The sequence below is a fragment of the Sceloporus occidentalis genome, unplaced genomic scaffold (genome assembly GCF_023333645.1).
Source record: "Sceloporus occidentalis isolate IW3139 unplaced genomic scaffold, rSceOcc1.0.p SCAF_32, whole genome shotgun sequence".
Taxonomy (NCBI): domain Eukaryota; kingdom Metazoa; phylum Chordata; class Lepidosauria; order Squamata; family Phrynosomatidae; genus Sceloporus; species Sceloporus occidentalis.
Window position 1 is genome coordinate 6,724,537 of NW_028317012.1, and position 7,530 is coordinate 6,732,066.

Consider the following 7,530-nt stretch of genomic DNA (forward strand, 5'->3'; position numbering starts at 1 on the left):
CCTGACTGACAAACTATTTACATTTTATTTGCATTCCTATGACTCCTTCTCCAGACTAACTTACTTCATGATTCCTGATGCTTTATTGTATAGTATTAAGGATGTACAGATAAAGGCATGATCAGGGGTGTAACTAGAAACCTCAAGGCCACTCCCAGCTTTAGCAGCTAGGGATTTTTCCCCCAAACCCTGGGCCTCCATTATAGCTCTCTTTCCTGTGGCACTAAAGGTTCCAGAAAACTCAACAATCTTATCCACATACCCTGCAACTTCACCAGCCCTTCTTTTAACTTTGCGCTCTGGAAAACAGGTTTTGTGTGTAAAAAATTAACAGCTATACATGACCACTTCACCTCTAGTTTCCTGCACCTTTTTGCTCTAATGAAACCTGGTTTACCTTTTGTAACACTGCCTCTCTCTCCTAGGGTGGCCTCCACCTCACTCATACTCCAAGATTACAGAAAGGGTAGTGAAGCTTCTTACTTTCCCCAACTTTCACTTTTCAACCTATTCCCTATTCTTCTATTACTCTCTCTTCATTTGAGGTCAAAGCTGTCTGGCTATTTAATCCCATCTCCTCACATACTGCTATTGGCCCTGACAATATTTTTGTCATCAGGAGTAGGGGAGTTAGTATGTTGTGTGAGAGCAAAGAGGAGGTAAGGGAAAGAAATGTCAAACCCATGTGACTCAAAGGGGTCTACTGGGATGTTAAGGTCTCCAAGGAAAAGCAAATGTATCAGGGGAGAGGATGTCATGCAACTCAGTTTGTTAACTCCAACTCCTTACTTGTCCCCCTTACTAAAGTTACTAATTACTTACTCTCTGCTAAATCCAAGGGTCACTACTACATGCTAATCCTACTGGATATTTCTGCTGCTTCTGACACTGTGGACCACCCTCTCCTCCTTCAAATGGTTCACAACCATAGTCCTGTGACTCTTCTCTCTCCTGATTCACATCCTACCTTTTTGATCGTACCTTCAGTGTCTCTCTCTCTCTCCAGTTTAAAAGGCTAAATGATCATTAGAAAACTATTGCAATTATGGTAGCACAGCTAGAAACTTTGTTTTTTTTGTCTTATTCAAGTCCCCAGTGTCGAAGAGCACTAATGGCCCGCTACACAGCACCTTTTTTCACTCCTTGACCCTTATGGGCTTGTGTGTGCAAATACATTTTTTTTTTATCCGTCCACAATGGTATGGCTGGGCACTATTTAATTATTCCATGTCCTCACGATTTGCACTAACTTAAGTGCACGTGTGACAATGAGTTTTGTTTTCTTCTGATTTCACGGCTTATTTTGAAAATGGTGAGAACACACTGACTTTTTTGGACACGGATTTGGTTTTTATGTTTGAGCACTGCACCGCAGTGATGCTGGACTCCAGTGTTTTTGTTGGGAGAGATAGTGGATGCCTTATGGCTCCCTACCTCTTCCTTTCAGTGGTCCCCCTCCTTGACGGGTGACCAAGAAGATCCTGCCCTGCTGCTGGCCTTCTGGCAGAGGAGGGAAGGAAGACTTGGCATATCCCTTCAAAAGTCAGAAGAATTACAAAGGATCAGGCCTCTGCTGTGGCTTCTCACAAAGCACACAGTGCACCTCATGAGAAGCAACCTTTTTTAAAAACAACCAGCCACTTTATCCCCCATCCCATGCTCTGTTACCATAGTAGCAAACAGTCTATTACTTTTACTATTCTATTGTATATTTTAAATTTTATTGTTAGAGAAGCTGCTGATAGGTCCATGACGGATCTGCAACTTTCTCTTCTATTGAAAGAAACCTTTTCTTTCCTTGTGCATACTGTTTTACTTGTGCCACTACATGCATGGAACATAGACTTATTATTGTTTTGTAATTAATATTTTAATGTATTTTTTATTTGTAAAATCATAAGGTGGAAACAAGGTGGTGGCAGAAATGAATCATTTGGGGCCATTGCTCTCTGTCAATTGGGGAAAGTGATAAGCGAGCCTGAAGATTGGATGCTGTTAGCACCACATCACAGGCTGGTCAACATTTATATTTGTGAATAGGACGTTTCTAAAGGGAAAATAACCTTAAAAAAACAAACGAGGGCCATTTCTTAATCATATATGAAATACAATAAAGCTTAGGTTTAAAATGTACCTTTCCAACATATGAAGGTTCTTCATATACCCATGTCACCACCAGGAGGCTCTGTGGTCACTGTGATTCTTGTATATCCATGTCCTTTGTCATCTTTGTTCTGGTATCTCACAAAACTGTTGCTGGTCTGCAAATCAGGGCCATACATACTTACATACACACACACACACACACACACACACACACACACACATATATATATATATATATATATATATATATATATACTCCATCAAGAGGAGGTCAATTCTGGAGGATGACTCTCCCTTCCGGGTGGAACGCCTTCCAACAGTCAACTAGCCTATACTTACGTAGCATAGAATTGAATCACTAAATGTGAGAGGGTGGAGTGCTAGAGGACCCACACGGGGGTCCGGAGGCAGGTTAAAGTCCCCTCCTAGAACTACATTCTGGGAGATAAATGGAGGCGAAGTAAACATCTGGTCATGAATGGTACCCTTAACAAACGTAAATCTGCCGTCAGGATCGTCCCTAGCTGCTGTCAGAAGAAAAGGAGTATGTCGTGAAAACAAAATGGCTGTCCCCCTAGATTTACAGTGAAATTGCTAGTAAATACCAGTGGAAAACCATCAGATTCGAAAGCTGAAGGGGTGAGCTGGGGCAAGGCATGGTAAGAGGAAGTAGAGGTAGGTAAAGAACAAAGAGAAAGTGAGGGGACAGGAGGGGGTGGGGCAATAAAGGGGAAGGAAAAAATAAAAAATATAAAAAAGGGGTGTAGGAGAGCGGAGGGAGTGTCACCAAAAGAAAGGCTAGCCGTGTTGGACCGAAGGGCTGGAGGAACACGGGCGGCGCGTATCAGCAAAGGTCGGGGTGGGCAAAAACCAAGAGCTTCGATACAACACCGAAGCCAGGCACCCAGAAAAATCCAGAACTACAGGGGGATCAAATGGAAACCCTGCCACAGATGACAGCAAAACAGATAAAAAAAGAACACACAAATAAAAAGGTATAAACATCAATACTCCACAGCTGCAGCCCACATTTATGAGAAAACACGACTGTGACCAAACACGACTTTTTTGTTGTTGTTGTTGTTAATATTTTTTTATTCAAAGGGGTATATCCCCCCTTTTTCTTTTTTCTTTAACAAAACAGAAATAAATATACATAAAGCAACTAAACAAAACTAAGAAGGACAAAAATTCCATAAAATACATTTAAAACATAACATATCAACAGTTGTTGTTTGATGTATATATCACAATCATTGTTTCTTGAACAAGTGCAGGATAGGCTAGTGGGGTTTTTGAGAGATCAAGAAGTGTATCTAACTTATTCGTTCAGGGATGTCTCAGAAATATTTGTGACAACAGTAAGTATGTCATTCCACATTTTCTTTGTTTTTAATGTTGAATCTAAGATCCAACTGACCCTTTCTTTCATTATTATTTGGTGTTTTATCTGTGCTATTAATAACTCTAGGGAAAAGTCTACGTCTTGTTTCCAATATTTAGCAATTATTTTTTTTGCTGCTAGAAAACAGTGAATTGTGAAAGTTTTTTGAGTTAGAGTAAGAGAAGGCCAACTTTGGTGTAATAACACTTCTGTTGGTTCTCTTTTAATTACAATATTCATAGTTTGCTATAAAAAATCAAAGACTTTATCCCAGAAGTTTCTAATTCTTTTACAATTCCACCACATATGCAAATAGTTGTCTTCTTCTGATCGGCATCTGTTAGAGTGTTGTGGATATATATAAGATAGTCTTTTAGGTGTTAAATACCAGATATTGCACAACTTAAAATGTGTTTCAATTAAAGACAAATCTCTTACAGCTCTGGATACATTTCTAAAAGCCTTGTTCCATTCTCCCAGGGGGGAGTCCCGGCAAGGGAGATTGTTAAAGCACATCGTGCAGACATGCCGGCAGCGGAGGTTGTTTACGCGCATCGCCGCAGCCGGTGAATGTCCGCACGATGCATTTTACCCCTGCCCCCAAGACTTACCAGAGGAGACTCCCGACTGTCTTGCGGGGCCGGCGGGGGACATCTACGCAATACGCGTATACAACTTCCGGTGCCGGAACATCCGCTGAGTGCCAGCACCGGAAGTTGTATACGCGTATTGCGTAGATGTCCCCCGCCGGCCCCGCAAGACACCCGGGAGTCTGCTCTGGTAAGTCGGGGGGGGCAGAATGGCAGCATATCTCGGGGGGGGAGGAGGACAGTGGCAGCATATCTCGGGGGGTGGAGGAGGACAGTGGCAGCATATCTCGGGGGGGGGGGGGAGGACAGTGGCAGCATATCTCGGGGGGGCAGAGTGGCAGCATATCTCGGGGGGGGCAGAGTGGCAGCATATCTCGGGGGGGGGGACAGAGTGGCAGCATGTCTATGAAAAAAACTTTTTCTTTAAAAAAAGCACCAAACTTTTAGGGTGCGGCCTATATACGGGGGCGGCCTATATCCGAGCCAATACGGTATTTCTTATGTTGATAGCCAGGGGTTCAACTGATAGAATATATAGTAATGGGGACAGGGTGCATCCCTGTCTTGTACCATTTTTTAGATGAAAACGTTCTGAGCAGATATCTGAACCCACTATCCTCGCAGATGGATTAGTGTATAACGTTTTTATAGCTTTAGATATCCAGCCTGTGATCCCAAAGGTTTTTATCACTTGTTCCATATAACTCCAATTTACCCTGTCAAACGGCTTTTCGGCATCAAGAGACAGGGTGATGAGGGGCAGGTTTTTTTTATTAGCTCCGTCTATTGTGTCTATAAGTCGTCTTCTATTGTTTTCAGTGTCTCTATGTGGAATAAAGCCAACCTGATCGCAGTGAATTATTGTTGGCAAAACTTTCTGAAGTCTGTCAGCCAAAATTGCAGAATATAATTTAATATCTACATTAATCAATGAGATAGGACGGTAATTAGCAATTTCCGTAGGTATTTTATCTTGTTTTAAAATTGGCAATATGTTAGCAGATAACATCTCCTCAGGGCACTTCCCTTCTGAGGCCATTTGATTAAATGGCCTTGTTAAATGGGTAGCTAGTTCTGACTTGTGTTTTATAAAAAAAAATTCCAAAACCATCAGGCCCTGGGGTTTTATATTTCACCAAACGATTAATTACTTCGATTACCTCACTCTCTGTTATAGATTTGTTTAATAATTCCCTTTGTGTAGCTGTTATTTGGGGAATGTCTGTATTATGTAAATATGAAATAATATCGTTTTCTGAAGTTAACGTTGGTAAATTATACAAATTATAATAAAATGTCTTAAATCTATCCGCTATGTCATCTGGGGTTAAATATGTATTACCATAGTCTATGATCTTTGTTATTTTATTTTTCGTTCTAATCTTTTTCAATCTGTTGGACATAAATTTATCTGTTCTATTATTTCTATAGTATAGTTTAACTTTTAGTTTCTCCATGTTTTTAATTACTTTATCCATCTCTATTTGATTTATATTTTCTTGTACGATTTTAATTTCTTCTGACTTGCTTTTTGTAGGATTTTCCTTATTATCTCTCGTTAGTTTATATAGAGATCTGCTAGGGCTTTATTTTGTTTTTGTTGATTTTTTTTTTTATTTAATGAAATGTCCTCTGATGACAGCCTTATATGCACACCAGATAGTTTGTGCAGATATACCTTCTGTTTGGTTTTCTTGAAAAAAAATTCTGGTTGTATCCAGAATATGTTCTTTATTAGCCTCACTATACAGCATAGAGTCTTCTAGCCGCCAAGTTGTTTTTGATATATGTATATTTTTACCATTAAACTCGAAGAATATTTGGCTGTGATCAGACCATACATTCTCTTTAATATACATTTTTTCTATTAGTTTTTGTGTAGAGATATCACCTAAAATTCAATCTATTCTGGAATAGGAACAGTGTACTTTAGAGAAATGTGTGTATTCCCTAACGTCTGGATGCAATAATCTCCACAAATCATACAAGTTATTTTTCCTGATATCATTACTCATTGTCCTTGCTTCTTTTTTTAATCTTTTATCTACTATGTTTGATCTCATAAATTTTTTGTCCAAATCTACATCCTGAACACAGTTGAAGTCCCCTGCTATCAAAAGATTGCCTTTTGTGATTTTATCTATTTTTAACATTATTTTAGAGAAGAAATTAGAAGGAGCCTTATTAGGAAGATATGAATTTACAAGTGTGAATATTGTTTCATTTATATTTAGAATAATATATCTGCCTTCCTTGTCCTTCTCCTGGTATTGGATATCTATATTTAATGCATCAGAGAAAATAATTGCTACTCCACTTTTTTTTTGTGTCATAGAGGCATGGACAAATTTTGTAAAGGGTCTACTTCCCCAGTTTCTATTATCGTTGTCTAACCAATGGGTTTCCTGGAGGAAAGCAATATCTATTTTTTCTTTTTTTTTTAAAAAGCATATATTCTGTTCCTTTTAAATGGTGTATTCAAACCCTGAACATTAACTGATACACCTTTAATCATCTTCTATAAGATGTATAAAGGAAATTTTTCTTGATCTCTCTAACACCAACCATATGACAGAAAACACAAAGACTTAACATTTAAAAACTAGAACCTTGAGTGTAAACTCAGTGGTTCTCTCCGACACAATGGACATGACTCTTTCCATATGAGTCATGACTCTACGACAGTTTACCGAACAAAAGTCAGTAAATTCGATCCTGAGATCTATATATAGAACTCATGGCTGGGGAATTTTTTGGGTTGTGGCAATAGATGGTAAAAGGTGTGGACTGTTCAGACATGGGGTTACTTGCTCAATAAGGCAATGAGCGAAGAATGAAAGAAAGAAAGAAAAAAAAAAAGAATCGTAACCCTTTACTTCTATTTTGTTGTTATACAATAATCAAGATTTCATAATAATAGATTTTACATAACGGTGATAACAATACTCAACCAGTTCTTTAACAGTGCCCAAATTCGACTGTATTTAGTCAATGAATATTTAAGGGCCTTAACGGTAGTAAAAGTATTCTGGGTTAATCCATAGATTTATAAATAATAATGAGTCTTCATTAAGATGTATACTACAATTTTAGCATACAATTATGTCACCATCATTCGAAAAAAGAGAGAAAAAAAACAAACAAAAAAAAAAACAAGCCTTATCGTCTAATTTGTTGTTATACGATAGTCAAAAATTTTTTTGTTGTTATATGATAATCAAATATTCATAATAATAAATCTTGCATATCGGTGAAAACAATACTCAGCCAATTTCCCCTTTCTTTTTCCTTTTTTTCTTTTTAATAGTGCCCAAAATAAACTATATTTAGCCAATAAGTATTTTAGGGCTTTATCGATAGTAAGAGTATTTTAGGTTAATCAATAGATTTACGATAATAATGTCGTAAGTCTTCATTAACGTGTTAAGATATAATTATCTCACCATTATT